This window comes from Acyrthosiphon pisum, chromosome A1 (genome assembly GCF_005508785.2).
Source record: "Acyrthosiphon pisum isolate AL4f chromosome A1, pea_aphid_22Mar2018_4r6ur, whole genome shotgun sequence".
In the NCBI taxonomy this organism is placed as follows: domain Eukaryota; kingdom Metazoa; phylum Arthropoda; class Insecta; order Hemiptera; family Aphididae; genus Acyrthosiphon; species Acyrthosiphon pisum.
This window is the reverse complement of record NC_042494.1, coordinates 120,917,989-120,937,930: the sequence shown is the minus strand read 5'-3', so window position 1 is coordinate 120,937,930 and position 19,942 is coordinate 120,917,989. Positions and strand designations below refer to the sequence as shown.

The following is a 19,942-nucleotide window of genomic DNA, read 5'->3' as shown; positions in this document are numbered from 1 at the left end:
GAACCTAATACATATTATACATAATATACCTTCTGTCCTTCTGGCTTCTATATATATTATACACTTCATTATATTATTACATTATCATATTCATATATATATATATATATACATATATAAATCCAATATCCATATATAGGTATAGGTACACCATACATCATTTAATCATGATATGCACACTTCGACGCTAGTGCGTTATAATTAACTGATTAATTATAGGTATTCTATTTTAAATCATAATAATTTATTATTCAGTTACTTCATCAAATTTTATTCGGTTACTAATTTACTATTATACGCAGACGTAGTCGCAGGGTGTGCCCTTGCAAGATTAGGCTCATAGGCTCTACCTGATATTTTGAACTTGCCCCTACCTCAAGCATCAAATATTTGGATAAATCTTGTTTCAACAATCAACTTCAAATGAAATGCAAAATATTATATGGGTGTATAAAATAACGAAATTATTGGAATCGCCAAAAGTTCCAAAAGTGATGTACTGATGTGCACATTACAATTAATTTATTCTATATATTTTTATATTAAAAAAATACGCCAAATATACATGTTGGCTTTGAAGTATTTTTTGGAGTTAAAGTAGATTATTTAAATTGTAATAATTAATAATCATATTATATGCCTTTGTTAAACGCATAAAAGAATGAATAAAATCCTACATTTAGGTACCTAAGATGCCGCGTTAGCAACCATGAAGGGATAAAACTAGCATATGATCTTATCTATCAGATACAAAATTTTTTTAATTAAACACATTATTATTTTTATTATTATTATTAAACAAATACATAGTTATACAATGTATGCACATAGAACAAGAAGCGAGTAAGTGGGTATTGTTCTGCTGTACTCAGGGTCTAAAGTCACTGAAATGGATGTGTTAAATGTTAAATTTGAATTCAATAATACTAGTTTTAAATTTTAAATTATTATTTACCAGCTATAGGTACAAATTGAAAATTTTATAATTTTTAACCACAAAATAATTTGATAATTTTCGAGATTATAGAACAAAATCGTGCATAATATGGATCTTAAATATTTATCAACCACATTGTAACAACTTATAAGGATTCTCGAATTAAAGACGGATAGAGTTACACTTGACAACTGTTTTTGCGTAAAAATTTCAGTTTTTGTTTCCTGAAGTTTTTGAAACCCATTGGACATTTTTTATATTTTTACCAAAAAAAACCAATTAGATTGACTTTGCTACCAGGATATGCTGTTAAAGAAAATCGAAGCATTTTTATTTTTCCAAAAGATGACACAGATGACAGACACAAAAAAAACACACACATCAATGTAAATTCAATAGATTCATCACTCCGATCAGAACCTCAAGGGAGTGACCTATCATTATCAAATATATTAATTTAATTATCACTAGGTATTTAGAAAAATATAGGTAGGTACCTAACCCCTAACCGCTCATAAAATCGATAATACGCTGCACGATAAAAACATTACGTAGCAAATAAGTATAATCCATTTCATATTTGCAAATAATAATAATATATACCGTAAAAATATTTATCATTTTTTTTAATATAATATAATATGGCATAATATAATATATTGTACATTAACGCTATATTATTGTTATTCTGTTATAAAATAATATACCGAAATTCTGTACGGAATATTATGCATAATAATTGTATTATTAAATAATATTTTAATAATTGTGATAATCATTTGCTTATAAATTACACCACCGGTTATATATAAATAATAATACAGGAACTTTCATCGTTGCCATCGTTCTTCGCATTATATATAATAGATATAATATTAATATAACATCGTACCTACGTTACCTATACGTTACTAATTAATAATACGATATTATTTTTATTCTCGTTGAATTTTATATAATAATGTACTTATTATATAGTTCGCCTTCTATATAAAATAAACGGACTGAAGCAAAGAGGTAGATTTTGTGATAATTCCATAATGTGATTCTATTATTCGCTTGTGACTTCTATTTTTAATATCCATATAAAACGTTACCAAATTATATCTTTTTAACGCGGTATTTGGAAAACCACTTATAAGTTATATAATATAAGATGAATATCAAAATATAATAACAACTGTGCAATAATTGACGGCGTGTCGGTATCTATTATAATAGTAGGTATGTGCTAACTATTGATACGTCAATAAAACACGATTTTCTTCTCCTGACCTGTACCACAAGCATCACCTCGTCATCGATTTTTCCACGCGCCGCACGTGAGATAAATAAGACGATCCCACGCGAGTGATAAAACCGGTTCCATTTGATAATGCGATAATCAATATATAATAACAATAATAATATAAGTAATACAGTGGTAATCGCCTAATAAAAACTATCGTTTAAAAAACCAAGTACTACGTACACACACACACACACACACCTACAGATAGGTGCAAGGTGCGATACACTCGCGGGCGCCGGATGAGGAATATCAACCATCCGTATACGGTATATTTTTGACAGCCATCGCGGTGATTTTATTCGTGACAATATATATATTATTAGTGCACTCGGCTAGATCTTTGCAAGTCGAGTACCACCGTCTGGCCGTTATTTGGGAACCACTAATTCCTAGTGTCGCACAGTCGCGTCTGCAGACGCGCACACACATAATAATAAATAATATATTATAAATCGCACGTGTACGTGTGTGTGCGTGAGCTTGTGCGTACGTATAGCTTCAGCAATAATATAATACACGCCGTGACCGGACTTAACCTCCCGGAGCCGAACCGAAAACGATTGGTAGGAGAAGTAGGAGAAGCAGCAGCCGGAGGCGGAGGAGAACTGCATATTTCGGCGGTCCAGACGAACACCCGCGCGCCCGTGTTTGTGCACTCTGCGGCAGACGCTGTTACAAGGTTACGGCACACACACACACTAGCGCGCAAGTAGGTTTGGATGCGCACAATTTCGTCTGTATGACGCGAGTGGTGGTGGTGGCGGTGGCGGCTGCGGCGCGGCGGTTGTGCAGGCGACGGCTGCGGCGGTTACGACCAAGACGACGACGACGACCAAATTGTGTGCGTGCGACCGTATAATAAATAAACCATAGTACGAGTCGAGGGGCTATAATAATATAAAATAATAAACGTGCGCGTCCATCCGCCCTGTCCCGCCGAATTATAATAATAATATCCTTGGCCCAGGTCGAATGCGCGCCCGGCCACATATACATTTTCGCGTGTCCATTGTATTCGGCTCGTCGTCCACGTGGATATTATAGGTATATTATACGAGAAATGCACGAGATGACCTGCCCGCTTGCACACGCACGCACACACACACATACACGTTGACCGTCGCGTGGTTAGGTAACAACAATATAAATGTTGGATAGGCGAAATACTAGACGGGTTTTCTGGTTTCATTTTATTTTTTTCTACGTGTAGAGACAGGTACTGAATTTTTTTTTCTTGTTCGTATATTGCACCGGGTCAGGCTCATCGTCGGTTGGCATATAGCCGCCACGTTAAAAAAAATGAAACATACAAATAAGAAACACACACACACGCATAGGGGAATCCATTGTCGAGAGATTAGAAACGGCGATTGTACGACCAAAAAAAAAGAAAAAGAAACAAAGAGTATTATTATTATTACTATCGAAAAAAAAACTGAAATGGTTGCACTATTGTTCGAAACGAAACTAGAGAATTCGGGCGGTTGCTGCAATTTAAACGAAACGGGACTATTGTGCATAGACAACAAGGCCAACGGGATTCAATCGTCTAAATATACTAATTTGTTTTTCTAGGTCGTCAGCCGAGATCTCGAAAGGTTCCTAAACAGTGCAACCGGTGGCGGGTGGCGTCACGAACATACTATTTTGGTGCAATTGCCCCAAACAATTTCAAGCTATCGGGTTGTTTTGTAAGGGTCGTTTGTTAGGTAATTTTGTAAAAATATTTTTATATTTAACTATTATTATTTATTGAATATGTAATAATTATTAATGTTTGTATATTTTACTGATTTACACTAGGATTCAGCTAAATAGGTAAGAAATCGAGCTGTATTGTTGTATGTCATTCGGGAACTGGGAAGATAATAATATTATATTGTTTATTTGCATCTGTAGTGTATTTATATTATTGGAAGTTATGGGTTAAGTAATAGAACATTAAAACGTAAAATTACCTGTTACATTAATGTTGATATTGTAAAATAACAAAAAAAGAAAAAAAGAAAATGGATAAAATGTTCAAGACTTTCACTGATGTGCAACTATTGAACTATGTATTAGGAATATAATATTATTATTATACTTTATAATTATATCGTAATGATAGGACATGGCAGTATTTAAAACATTTTAAAATCGACATACCTATATAATATTGTAGCGTCCTCTCACGTACAGGTAGTGTTGGTGGAACAGGATGAAGTAAAGTTGTAAAATAACTGCATAGACTTGAATTATTATTAATTGTTTATTCAAAATGCAAGCGTTAAAATTTAAACTGTAAATGTGTATATAGGTATCAGAATATTCGAATATTTCTAAGTGTCTATAAAATACATGTTTTAAACTCGTTTATTTTTTAAGTCCAAAAATATCGCTGATCAAAATTAATTTTAGTCCAATTATATATTTCAAAAGATCGACAGGCGTGAAGGTGCTCGTCCTAGTACTGGTAAATCATGTCTGAATATGGGATGTTCGAGGCCCTATACCACTCTACTTCTCCTGTCCCTTACGCGGGATAAGTGCACAATTCGACAATTCGCTCCCACGGTCGTGTTTACTACCCACGCTCGCACATATGCTTCAAATGTCTATTTGCAGCTGTATTCATAGATACGCATTTGTTTGACTATCACTGCATGTATTACATCACATGGTAGACCGTTCTATGATCACTGCGGGAGTCTCCGTTGCTCATGTACACTTGTCGTATACCAAGTTGGACTAGTGTAATTATTACTAGACCCATATGGATCCTTTTCCTACTACATATTATAATATATCACCCTCGCATCTCATCTCTCTACGGTTAGCCATTTTTAACATCTGCGGTTTAGTCTATGTCGGTAATATTAGAATTTTAATAATAAAACCCTTCCTTTTCAGGAGTAAGGGTTACTGGTTTGTTATATCTTACATGGCAAGATGATTTCGAATAATGTAATTATGTGTCAAGCAAGTCACCAGTACGTAGCAATATAACTGTAGTAGTTAACCTAACTGTGGTAGATAATCTCATGGGTATATCGTTACCTCATAATAATATTGATTGAAATTGAAATAACAACATCAATAGTTCGTGATCAACTATTGTCGATAACCAAGACAAATTGACCGATGATTTTTTTGAAAATGTTGAAGTATAATATAATATATCTTAATTTGTTCTCAGTTATTACAATGTATGGTTTAATAATATATAATATACTAAGTACTAACCATGATAATACCTTGGTTTATAAACTATGATTATTTAAGAATTATAGGTAAGTATTATAATTAATTAATATTAGGTAATCCATTAATATTTCATAATGTATACAAATTGTCTGACATCTGAGAAATAATAAATAGAGTAAGCATTTTTAAATATTTCATCTTATTTATATTTAATGTAAAACTATTTTTAAGAACTATTATCCTTAGTACAATAGTACAGAAAGTTTAATAGCTCAAAAATTACTTGTTCCAAATTCCAATTTCAATTTAGATAGATAAGGTTTTCGAAAAAATCATTTACTTAACAATTTACAGCGAAAAAAGTGCTGTTCTTATATGAAAAAAGGAGTTTTAATCGAAATACTCCCTAAATGGTATACAAAATATATGTATTTAAAAATATGGTCCGTATAAGTACTTTTCAAAATTGAAAATTGAAAATATTGAATTGGGATCAATTAAAGGGTATGAAATGTGTGTGAATGCTTGGTAAATTTCCCTGTATATTTTACAATACGCAGCTTATATATAATTAATATATTAGGTATATAATTGAAATATTATATTTATAGGCATGCAGTAGTTAATATGCTAATATGTATACTATAATAATAGGTACCTATCGGCTATAATCTATGGTAAATAATGTTAACTACCTACACCATTACGAAATATGTAATATACGTCACGCTGTTTCATTTTTCAATTGTATTATTGAACAGTTGCAATTGGAGACCTCGTTAAAAATGATTACAAATTGTCGAAATAAAAACCTTCGAATCGTTGAATACTAAAAGTAGTAGGTACCTATATCAAAATCTAGCTTGACAAAAATATAATGCAAATTCGAAGAAGACAAATGTTTGTGTTTTGCAAAATAATAATATAATTTGCAAAAGAGTGAATAATATTGTTGAAGTATAGCATTTATAAATAACGCGTCTGAGACTCCGAAGGTGTGGGAAAATGATTTAGAAATAAATACTGGAATAGAATAGAATTATTGAAGAAGTGGTTTGGAATCAAGCCAGAATTTGAATTTATATTTTATTATGAAAAAAATGTGTACCTACAGTAAAATATGTAGAAAAAATCAAGAGTTTAAAATAAAAATGTAGTTGTTTGTTAAAACTGTTGGTAAACATATTCGTTTATTTTGTAGGAAATTAAAAATTATTCAGCCATATTTAAGTAAAAAAAAAAAAAAACTATTAATGGTATACCAAACGTCGGAGGTACACTGGTTTGAAGATAATTCTGTATTTGTGTCAGACAAATATATTATAAACAAGACTAAGGATAGATACCACCACGGGTTAGATTAAAAATACAAGTAGGTGGTAGGTAATGTTAACATTTCAAATATTTTCATATCAAAGAATTTTATATATTGATATTTTTATACAATAAATAATATATAGTTTATAAACATAATATTATTATTATAAAATACTATATTATAAGAAGATTTAGAATATTTTAAATAGTTCATATCTAATATAGGTATGCCATATAATAATATTATATATAAGTACTTTTTATAGATACTTTTTTTTTAAACATTTCCTGGATTACTGACTAGGTATACTTTTAGTTGATGATATAAAAAAAATTTATGAACACTTAGCATTCTAGCAGCATTTATTGAATGAATAAAATGTAAATTTATAAAATGTATAGTATTCATATATTTGTATCAATATTATGTAGGTATATTATGTAGAAAAACATTTTCTTTCCGGAACAAGTAGTCGTCCGAACCACACGTGGTGTGCAATATTTTAACACGATAATGCAGACGACTGCTATTAGACCTATTCACGGTCTGGTTCGATTTCGATTGAATTTGAGTAGGTGGGACGAGTTGTATGCTTGTAATGCTGCCGCGCCGATTCGGATGGTGTAGGACAAGGGATTATCCATTTGTTGTATATTATTATTATTATTTTATTTTATCTTCTACGTGACACAAATTACGACGTACATTCTGTGTACGTCAGTCAAATATAAAATCTTTTTTTTACATTCCTTCGACATTCCGAAAGACATTTTAAAACTAATTATTATTATATGTCATATATTTACAATTTCGTTCCAAATCTCTTTTTATTATTCGTTTGACAGCAATAGTTTCTAGTATATTGTCCAAAAATTTATAATTTGTAAAATACTCTTGCAATTCTTTGTAAAAAATTATGCCAAATATATTAATATTCGAATAATAATTCGTTACACTTTCGTAAATGTACCTAACTTACTAAACAGTAAACGTTTTTAGTTGTTAATTACTAAATCTGAATCGCTAAAGAATATTAAAACTATTCGCACTAAATAATATTCCTAACCACTTTGAGCTTAAAAATCGTAATTTTAAAACAGTTTTGTTTTACCGAAAAGGAAAAATTCAAATCATAATACATAAATTGTTATTCGTTGACCGATCGAAAAAAAAATGTAAATTTGTTCAGTATATAGGTGCTTACATTATTATGGCATAATGCTGAATCATACGTAATAATGCATTTTTATTGTTATCGTGTAATATTATACTCATTTATGTAGAATGTGGAAATGTAGCAAACGTGCAATGAGTGTATTGCCAACAACTATATATACCGAGAATTCTTTAAAAAAAAAGAGAGATAAGGCAGAGAAAGGGGTGGTCTATAACGGTTTTCCTTTTGAAAGTACTCAAAAATTCTCAGATTTCTAGAAACCATTTTATGAATCCGTATTTTCATTGTGGTTCAAAAATCTATACTTCAATAATCTCTAATATATATATACACGGTAGTACCTACATTAAATTCATTTAAAGTAAAATAACTAACAAGTTAAAAATCTCTTCACCGATGCATTATATCATAGTATTATATTATATACATGCATAATATATTATATACAGCCATACAGGTCCATATTTAGGATCTGTTTAGCCGAAGGTAATATTATATTACACAGCATGAAAGTATTGACCTAAACAATAATAAATAAATACACCATGTACATCACGTTAATTTTCGTTTAAATTATGGATGTGTGAAGTCAAACTGTAGAAGGTAATTCTTTATATAATGATATATAGAATATACGTTACGATTTCTTATTGCATAGATACGTATTTATTGGCGCTGTAACGAGTGGCAAATGTAATGTATTATATTATATATTTTATATGAACGAATTTTCGTCTCAGCGTGAAGGCTTGTGCTATATAATAATAATAATAATAACAATAATAATAAGAATAAAATAATAATATGATTATATTATTTACGCTCTATCGAGTTGCCACGCAGTGGAATGCCGTGAGCCCTAATAGTGTTATACCTACTGCAGAGTACCTATGTAAAGGATCGACTCGGAATCGGTAAATAGAAGATAAATGGGATTGAAACCCCGAGAGACGGAATGCCGGTCATAATGCACATGCATGTGGAGTAAAAACCACCAACGACGGTACAGGTGTTTGGAGGATTTTCAGGTAAAATTCAGGCATTATATTCTATTATACGCTTTAATATATATAGACATAATGTACTACAGCGTCAGCAGGAGACGGGTTTGCTCAAAAATTACAACACTATGGTCGAAATGTTATAAAATGTTCTCTTTTACTTTCGTGTATAATGTATATAAATGTATAATATAATATATGTGTGTGTATGAGCCCCGCCGCGTCGCGCATTCAATTGAAGGAAAACCAATGAGCGGCATGTGCAAAATATAATAATAATAAAGAGAAGAAAAAAAATGTCGTTCGGGAGTCGTGCGCATATTTCTACTGCAGCGGTGGTAATACGGTTGGCCCGATCATCAGACGTGTAGGCGCGATATATATACATAATGTATGAACGAACAGTCTTTTGGCGATTATATGTATTGCAACCTCAAAAACGACAAATAGTAATAAAATAAAACAACGATTTATTCAAAGCTATACTGAAATAACATCCTGTGTCTCGAACATGCGTCGTAAATCATTTCCATGCATACAATTTTGCAATGCTAGATGGAATAATTTTTTTTAATGTAACCAAAATTTCTAATGGGTTTCATGCGACGTGGAAGGGTAAATTATTAATATACATTGATATTTTGATAGTTGTATATTATAAGAAATGATTGCTTCAAATTTTTCTCATGAAAAAATGTATACTATCATAAATCATAATTTACTTGTACATCAGATAATCTCATCAAATAATAAAGTACTCTTAATTTTTCATTATAATATATTATAGCTCTTAAGATTAAAAGAAAAACAATATAATTTTACATTCTTGTATATACACATTATATGTGGATTATTAAGATTTACGAAATTATAATGATCTGTGATTACGAGTATCAATTTTTTTTTTAATAATGTATATTACATTAATCTTAGTATTATTAATGTCATCGTAATATAAACCAGAGTGGTTTCAGAAGCTCCGTATAATACCCAAAGTATTCCTCCACCATTTTCAATATTTTTAAAGCGGATTTTCGAAATCGTCAAAGATAATTTTAAAATAATACCCCTCAGAATATACTGGACTTACGAAATTATAGACATATAACAAAAAAAGAAATGTATTTCTTTAATGCAATAATTTTTTATGTTTTTTTTTTTTTGGGGGGGGGGGGGGGGGCTTCAAACCCGTAGATATAATATAGGTCTACTGAATGACAATATATATGAGCTAAAACACTTTTGAAATATTCGTTTATAATCTATTTTAAATACAATATTATCTTTTGTTAAGTGAATTATTTTTTATATTTTATTGTAATGTTTGCAGTAGGTATGCTAAAGTTTTATTAATATTTTTGATAATATAAATATATATTTCTTCTTAACGTAACATTTTCTTTGTTGGATAATTTTCAACAAAGGAAATATATTGTAATAATAACAGGGGAAATTATTATTTATTGCTAATTTATGCTTATGTTTTGTAAGATATTTTCTTAGGCTACAAAACAGGTTAAAGCGTAATTGTAAAAACGTATACTGTGTTACTCTTAATAAATTGTGTTTCGGTGGTCTTATTATTATTGTATGTGTGTCAATATTGTTATTATAACTACATGTATTTTTTATTTTAATTTGTGGACGAAAGATAAATTTGTTGAATACCTTCTATACTTAATATATAAATGTATATCCGGTTTAGCACATCACATTAATGAACAAATATTTTGTGAATAACATTTTTTTTTTTTTAGTGTATATTGTTATTTTTAACTTACAAGTACTAAAGTACATATTATTTTATATTTTATAATTATTATTATTATTAATCAGATAATTTTGATTTAATAATATTTGAATCCAGCTTAGAAAATAATGAATTTAATATAAATGTCACATACAAACAAATGGTGTAACAAAAATTCAACGTTCTAAATAGAAAACAAGGACTGCAGAGACTAGAGAGAAGTTAATTAATTTATCTAAATTTTAATGTTCTCACGAGAGTAAAGCTTTTGCGTCATTAAAAACAAGTTATTTTTATTCATTGCTGTGTCATACTGTTTTTGTTTCTCATATTAATCGTATTTAAAAGTTCTTGGACTTAATTTATTTTTTAATTTCATACATGAAAAACAATTACCATTTTAAGATTGTAATTAGATAATACAATTAAGACTACCTTAAGATTGAACTGATTTGTAGTTTAAATAAATTAAATAAAAAGGTCGGGTTAAAAAATTGAAATTATAAAGGTTAAACTGAAATATTATTCAATTAATGTAAATTCTGAACAAAATATACCTACTAAAACCGCTGCACTGTTCACCCATTTAAAAAATCGATTCCTGAAGACTTTTTGACCTTTTTCAATGGGCAATTTTTTGTCTAACGCGGTGCAGTTGGATTTAACTTTATTATATTCACAGAAATTTTGCATTAAAGTGCATTCAACCGAGGTATAATTACAAGGGAGCGTATGCACTTACAACCTTTAGGATCCGCATTGAGTGTTTTATAAAATATAAAAAGGGATATTTTCAAGTTAGGGTTACAAACGAAAAAGAATATAATATGTTTGATGGTATATTGGCAACAAACTATTTATTAAATTATTACCGGAACACTTGCAACACCTTCAAGCGTGTATTAATTACAATTTATATCCAGAGATAATTGGAGATTTTATGAAACAATTTAAAAATGTAATGCAGTTGAAAACAAATATCTAACAATTTTATGGAGATATACTATAGTAATAATTTTTAATTGAATTTAAAAAACAAATACTTTAACATTTGCATTTCGAACTCGGTAAACCATATCAATGTATCATAATAAATTATGAATAGTGAAAATGTGAAATTATAGGTTGTATATTTGCATTTTTTTACTGAATGATCTAAAATATAGCTAGATTAGGTATCACATTTGAATCACAATACAATGAACTGAAATTTAAAATCGTCATAATATATATTTTACATAATTTTCCCTTTTTAGAAACATTAGTATATTATGATGAATCTATTATTTATCTATATAGCAGGTTTTTAAATGCATCATAACTCATAAGTACTCATTAACATTTTAGTTATAATAATTGTATTTGTTAAACATTTATGTACTTGTTTATTTGATTTTGATTTTTGAATAGTGTAAAAAATGTATTCGTTAGAAATTTATTCTATATACCTATGCATGTACGTGACACAGGTGTTATAAAATCAAAAAAAATCATTGCATACTTATTTTGAAACAAAAACGATATAGCAAAATTAATATAATACATAATAATATAATATAGTTAGCTATTATACTTCTGAACATGCAGGTGTAAAATGTAAATTCTAGTTTGAATTTGATTATATTTAGTTTTAATTTATAATTTCCGTATATGAACGAGATTAAAATGCAGAAAATATTAGTTTTTATATCAGTTTTGAGTTGTATATTACACTTTTAGAAATTAATATTCTGGTAATAGAAATTGGTCGATAAATGATTAATATATAAGTATGGGTACACCTATTGCCTATTACACCGGTAGATTCATCTAAACGAAGCAATCTAACGTCGATATGAAAACAAATTACGAATAATTACAATGTATCTACTATTGTATTTGTATATGACACATTCATTTTATGTTTAGGATAAAGAGGATTTATTATTTATATTTTACCATAAACTTAGAATAAAAGATAAAAGTGTAGAAAAATGAAATGAAAAATTAATGTTTATTATGAACATTTATTTTGTGTACCCTAAGTATTCAAAATAAATAAATACTTGAGTTCTTAATATTTTTTAAAAATAAGCAGATTAAAAAAAAACCCATTAAATTATACATTTTTAAAATTCAACCCAAGTTTATCACCCCATACCTATGTATATCGGTCATCTACATTCTTTGAGAAGATAAAAAACTGGTTTTGGTTTTCAAATTATTGTAGGAAGATAAACGTGTTAAACAATAATTATGACAAAGTGTATGATATTCAATAATAATTGATTGTACCTACTGATTTATCATTTATGTAAAGCATATTAGAATATTATTAAGGCATATTATATAGTTGTTTTCTAAACACTAATAATTGGCGTTATCAGAAATTTAATTTTACGCTTATCAATGGTTCACATAGAGTCTTGCGAAGAATACGATTTTGAACATGTTTATCAAACACCAATTCTAGACACATTATTGTAACACCGTGCAGACCCCTTGTTGTGATATTTGAATTTGTAAAAAGTCATCAAATTATTCAATAATAATAAAAATAATAATATTGTAAGTTCTGTACATTTAATGAGTCCGCAATATTTCTACGTAAGAGTTGCGATAATAATTATTGAAAAAAAAAATGGTAAAAAATTGTGTACGCTATTATTCAGTGCAATACACCATTGTCGTATTCATCGAACACGTAACATATTATTATACGTATTGATAAGCATCCGTGTGAACAGTTTTGGTCGTAGATAGCCAGATAGGAGTACAAAATATATATCGTGATCGAGAGCATAATGTTATTGTTGTTACATTACACTTACGGCGTTTCTGTACGGACGGAAAAAAGCAACAAAATCTCAATCCGGCCGGGGCATTTAGAGAATAAAACATTACGTTTCGTTGAATAATACAGAGCAGCACGCGCATATTATACGCAGACTAAAAATGCCGAAGAACATTTGGTTGAATATTTCATTGTCTGTGCATAAATACAGAGTTGGCCAATTTTTTAATATATGCATTTATAATTCGACGACTACAGTCATTGCACCCTCTTTCGCTTGGCGGGACATACACCCTTGCATCACGTGATATACATATTATACAGGGGGAGAGGACTACGATTCCACTGGGTATGTAACTCCATGGTGAACAAATATATATATTAGATAAAAGCCACGTACGTTTAAAGAACGCGTGAGTCTATACGTTTTCAGCGTACCTACCCTTTTATGTCGGTTTGCACGAATAACAGAATCTTCATTCAAAAAGCAACTTGAGCCTGTAAGACGCGCGTGGTTATACCGTCTTACCGATTAAAATAAACCTTTAAACTCGCGAGTGCCTGGGGGACACTTTATCGAATTAAACGTGAAAATTATTTACAAGTAGGTATTCCAAGATGGCAAGATCGAATGTTCAATACGATCCATATACATTATACATAGAGAAAAAACATAATATACGATATATCGGATATCAATTATACTACCCATACTTATATGTATTATAATATTAATATTTTATACACATTATTAGCCATATTATGATACCTATGTGTAAATATTATATTGTCAACTTGAAAGAAAAGTGTAATATATAATATATAATATACCTATACAGTATACAAAGTACCTACATTTATTTTTGTCATTAACTTTGATTTATTTGGTATTGTTTAAGGTATTGAAAGCACAACTAGAAAATATAGTGTATTTATATTATTTAAAATGCTAGAATTAATTTCGAAGTATTTAGTCATATGCGAATTTTGTCGTCTTAGGGCATTAAAAACGGTAGTAAACTATACAGACACATTTTATACGCGTACATGCAATAAAATATATGTGTAGCCAACTTAAATTAAATTTATCGAAAGGGTTGTCGTAAGGCAGACATCCCCTTAACACATAGCGGTGTGCGTTTTATAACTTGTGGTACAATCTGTGATGCAATAAAGATTAAACGAATTTATTTAAAAGTGTTTTTTTTTTTAATCGTTTTCGAATACATTTACTGGAACGGATATAATATTATAGGTATAAATATATTTATATATTAGATCCGAGTATCGATTGTGGGCCATACAACGATACTGTCATTGACATTTTTATAAAAATTTGCTCCGTTACTTTTATTTTAAGAATTTTCGCTCCGGAGGTCGAGTTCATCGACAATTTTCGGATTGTTCGAAACAAAATTTACAATTGTAGTTCACAGATATTTATATTTCTAGATATAATTCAGCACGGCCGAGTTGAACATTTCCGTCGCATGTCACCGAGAAAGTCGCTGTGCAGCATTGACGACGTATTATAACGTACGTAAGCCATTACAATAAGTACATAATAACACCTATGTATATTTATATAATGCACTGCGTTTTGTGATTGGCGTGAGTGATTCGTACCACCGCCGTCGAAATTCGGCGGATGTCTTATCAGATGCTGCACAACGACGGCGGTGACCTAGGGTAAATCACGTATATTATTATAATTTTTTCCCTCCTCCGTTCCCGTGCAGTCTCGTTCATTTCCATATGTCTATTTACGTACATTTCGTGAACGATCGCGTGGGACTTATACTTTGACTGTTGTTATTATTATTATGCACAAACGGCGGCGGCGGCCTTAGAAAACGAGCTATTATACAGTCTCCGTCGTAGATCGCTCGTCTCTCGGTACGCACACAGACAATCGGTGCAGCGTATTGCATGTGTGTCTGTGCGAGGCGGTCGGTCACAGACTTGACCCGGTGAGATGGGAGGAAAAGGGTTGAGCGACAACGATAGACCGGGAGTTAGAGGGGGGGCCAGACATCGAAAATTGGTCGACGGCCAAATATATAACACACACACACACACATATTATATTATTATATGCATATAGGAGAACACGCGGCATTAGGAACTACGACTTATCGGGACTGGTTTCCCCCACGCCGATGCCGTCATAGCCACAGCGCAGTCGTCTCGGTCGTCGCCAGACGTACAACTATAATAATAATAAAATGTGCATACGCACAAGTCAAGTAAGTTAGTGGTACCTAAAACGCGACTACTGCATAGAATTCAATAATATTCACGGTGTAACGTGTATTGTATATAGGTTTTTTTTCACCGAAACCCATTATAATTAGGACGTACTACTATCGAGAACGGACAAAAAAAAACGTAAAACCGATTAGAGGTATATTATAAAGAACGGAGAGATTCTTTGGACGGACGAGCGTCGCGCAGTACAATCTTTTTTACAATCTATTGTAATAATATTATTATCATTATGGGTAGAATAGGCAGTGTCTGCGTACACACACACACACGCGCGCATTCATTGTTTTTAATACGTGTGCGACGTCCACGCTCAAGCCCGGCAAGCGATCGCGCCCCGGTTTAGCGGTAATTTATACGACTGCCGCCGCTGACGCAGACGCCGCCGCCGGACCCGATGGCGATGGAGGTGGGGCGGCGGGGAGAGACCGTGCCCGACATCGACGCGCGCGTAAATATTACACTATGTAGTCTAGGGATCTCTGAAAACGGCCGGCGGCTGTGTCTGGTTACGATACACCAAAATCATAATAATATATAGTATCGTATATTTATATAAATACATATTATAATATACTCATATACCATTAATACACGTAAACAACTAAGTCGGTTCGTTCGCCTTCGCGCACACAACACAGACGGACAGTAATATAGTAAAGCGTTTTCGTTATACCTAATAATAATTTTGTTTCCTATATACATATAAAACACGTTTTAATATAATATATTTATATGGTAATAATAATGGTGGTGACGTAGTTTTTCCAATCGCGATGTGTGTGTATGCGTGTGCGTGTTTGTGTGTGTGTGTGCACGCTGTGTAGACGGTCACCCATCCGAAACGGCTGCGACGACTACTCGCTATAACTCAATTAACCCGAGACTAAAAAAAAAACATCGCGCGTTACTAGACGTTTTTCCGGTAAATATTTTTTCCGCGCACAGGAATTTGCCCCACCCACCATGTATCCAACCCATCGTCCCCGGTGTAATCTCTCGCTATAATCCCGAGACGTCCAATAATAATTACATTACATTGAATCACTCACACACACACACACACACACACACACACGTCTGCACAACACTCGAATAATTTCCACGATGCAATAATCCGCTGTTGCACTAATTAAGTACAGGTACATACCCACCACCCTCCCCAGTACAGTGTTGGTCACAATCATCCGACTTCGTGCACCTGTTGGTGTTGTCTCGCATATAGTATCCCAAGGTCACCTGAAGGCGTTAATTCGCCGTTTCGGCATGCAACAGAGTGTATTATATTTAATTTTGTTCATTACACAGACACCCCGCTGTAGACGTGTGCATATAAGTGTATTTAAAATGCGCATAAGAGTTCCGATTGTATTAATAAAAAACACGATGCATACTAATTGTTATGTAAAACAGTATGATATAATTTGATTTGGAATTTCTTTCAGCTTTTCACGAAACGAATAAAATTACGAGCTATAAACTTTTTGTTAGTTCATAATATTATTATATATTTATTTTTTCATGGCTATATTACGCTGCAACCGAGCAAATTGAAAATTATTATAATTTTCTTTAATAATAGTAATATTATTACAAACGTATATAATCATCCTTATACCATTTACACATAATAATGAGATTTTCCTTTTTTATGTAGTCATACACTGGGTTAAATAAATAAATCATCAATAAATGCGATTGGTACTTTGTAGCCTACCGGAGTATTTTTTATACACTATTTATATATATTTTTTAAATGCCCAATGGTTGAATTTAATTTGCACGGTATGCTATTATTTGCAAATTTAAATTTGAATAATAATGAAAAAAGATAAGCTAAATTAATGTTATTTACTAATTGTACACCCTGCATAACTAAATTTTTATACGCGTAAATTGAAATTAATACATAATAAGATTCGTCCAAGCAACATATATATATACTTAATGACATAACGAACGTATATATTATTATGAAAAACCGTTAAATCACAGACTTAAGAACAATGTAGACGACTGCTTGGTATAAATCACAGACTACATTAATGTAGTCGATAGGTTTTATGGCACATTCTTGTCTGCATTACCAAACAAGTTGTAACGAAAAAAAACGGGTTATGGTCCTACACAATATACGATAACACACACAATATTATACTATCAACTAACACTTACAGTCATCATCATATAATAAAATACTTATTCCAAATTAATATAACAATTATCTAAGTGACAAAATGATTTATTTTAGATTGTTTCATTTTTGTTTAATATATTTTATTACACAAATTTAAAGTTCACATTAATATAATAAGTTGCAAAATTCTTGACAATTTGGTTGTAGGTATACCATGGTTTTACAGGAAAATACGATGCTGAACGATATATAATCTGACTGACGAAAACCATCACGATGACAATTGAAAACTTGGTTAGCAAATCTAATGGGTTTAAATTGAAACTATTATCGAGTAAAATATAAATTTATAATTTACCATCAAACCAAGTTTTATTCACATTTATAAGGTTTATTTGTTTAATAATTTTAATTTAAAAGTTTAACAAACATTTAATTTTAGTATATAATCTATGCGATGCGTTTATAACTAGCCACTTTTTATTATGTTTTGAGTTATCGTTTTTAAATAAAAAATAATTGTTCAAATTAAGTTTGGTATTAATTTAAAGCCAGACTAAAATTATTATCTCAAATAGTTTACAGAGTTGGAGGTAAGAACCGAGGAAACAAACAGCCTGCAGACAGGTGTGAATATATACATATTTAATAGTTGATATCAGTGTAATAATTGTATTTCATGTTAAAACATATTAAAAGTATTTTAAACAAGATAATAAATTAATAATACATAAATAAATTAGTGGTTGAAAAAAGTCGTAAAATATTTACAGGAAAACTGTTTTTTTCCTGCAGACCACTGCTATTATACTGCGAAAAATTGGCACAAGGTTTGATGTTTATATGACGTATTATAATGATGGAAACTAATTTATATTCGATTCAATAACATGTACGTATTTTGCAAATATTGATATCACGTGTTTTTGTTGCTACATGCCCCTGCATTTAAGTTGAAAATAAAAGTAAAAAAATCAACATACTAAATTGAAGTAGATTAAAATTAAAAAGCTTACTATTTTGTTCTTAAAATATAACCTACATCAGACCTACGCGTTTTTTCAAAGACTTCGATAGTCGACCATGGCACCAACTATCTTTACAGTTTACCCCCATACGACTGGAAAAGTCAATGACAATCGTGTGAATTAAACTTATCACGTATTATATTGTAAAAATGAAAATTGAATAACCACGTTTATTTGAAACTTTATATTACTGTCATATGGGTAAATATAAGTTATATTATTATCAGCTACTGGCTATAGTAGCGGGATGGAATAGGGCAGGCCGCAAATGATTGGAGGGGAAAAGTCTTCGAGCGCTGGAGAACTAAGGGTTGTTTACGTGACGACAACGGGTATACATTATAGAGCTAGTACCGCTCCACAAAGTAGATATTCGTAATATATGTGTAATATGATAAACGAGTATTATAATAATTTCATCGATATTTGATAAAATATTAAACCAATCCACTGCTATACAAGTCGAAGACAACGCAATAATAAAAATAATAATATAAAGGTCTTATTGCGAACGTATAGGTAATGAAAAAAAATTTGTATATGATACCTGAATACCTGATATCCGTATCGACAAATTAACATATTATTATCAAATAAATAAATTATAATATACAATTAAAGTATATTTGTAAGTTATTATTACCTGGTGTACGTAGAATATGGCAAATTGAATATCCGTGGAAAGGGTCAGCAAGAGATCGGGCGATCACGATTTACACACCACAATTAAAACGGTCACTATCACTATATATCACAACTACGACTACCCACTACCACGCTATTCTTGTACAGAGTCGAGCGAGATCGTTCAAGACGACTACGGTGGTAGTAGCACACCTATTATAGTGGTGGTGGCTGTGGAAATCGAGGTGGTAGTATAGTGATGATGGTGGTGGTTGTGCTGGTGGTGGTGGTGGTGGTGGTGGTGGTAGTGGTAGTGGTGCATAGTTCAACAATGGGACGAAAAATAAAAATCTCTTGTTGTGGTGCGCCGCGGCGAAGGGGCAGCTGCAAATCGTTCGAAGGAATTCCGGGTGAGGTCGGTCGTGGCGGGCTAGACGTAAAATAGTTGACGGCGA

General features: G+C 31.2%; 1 protein-coding gene across 1 annotated transcript in view; it reads right to left on the bottom strand.

Annotated features, from left to right (window-relative positions):
* Positions 1-19,691, bottom strand: part of LOC100167818 (broad-complex core protein) — an 81,132-nt gene extending 61,441 nt beyond the window's left edge. The window contains exon 1 of the mRNA XM_008182358.3: positions 19,507-19,691. The gene's annotated coding sequence lies outside the window, so the exon portion shown is untranslated. The remainder of the gene's footprint in view (positions 1-19,506) is intronic.
* Between the last annotated feature and the right edge of the window lie 251 nt (positions 19,692-19,942).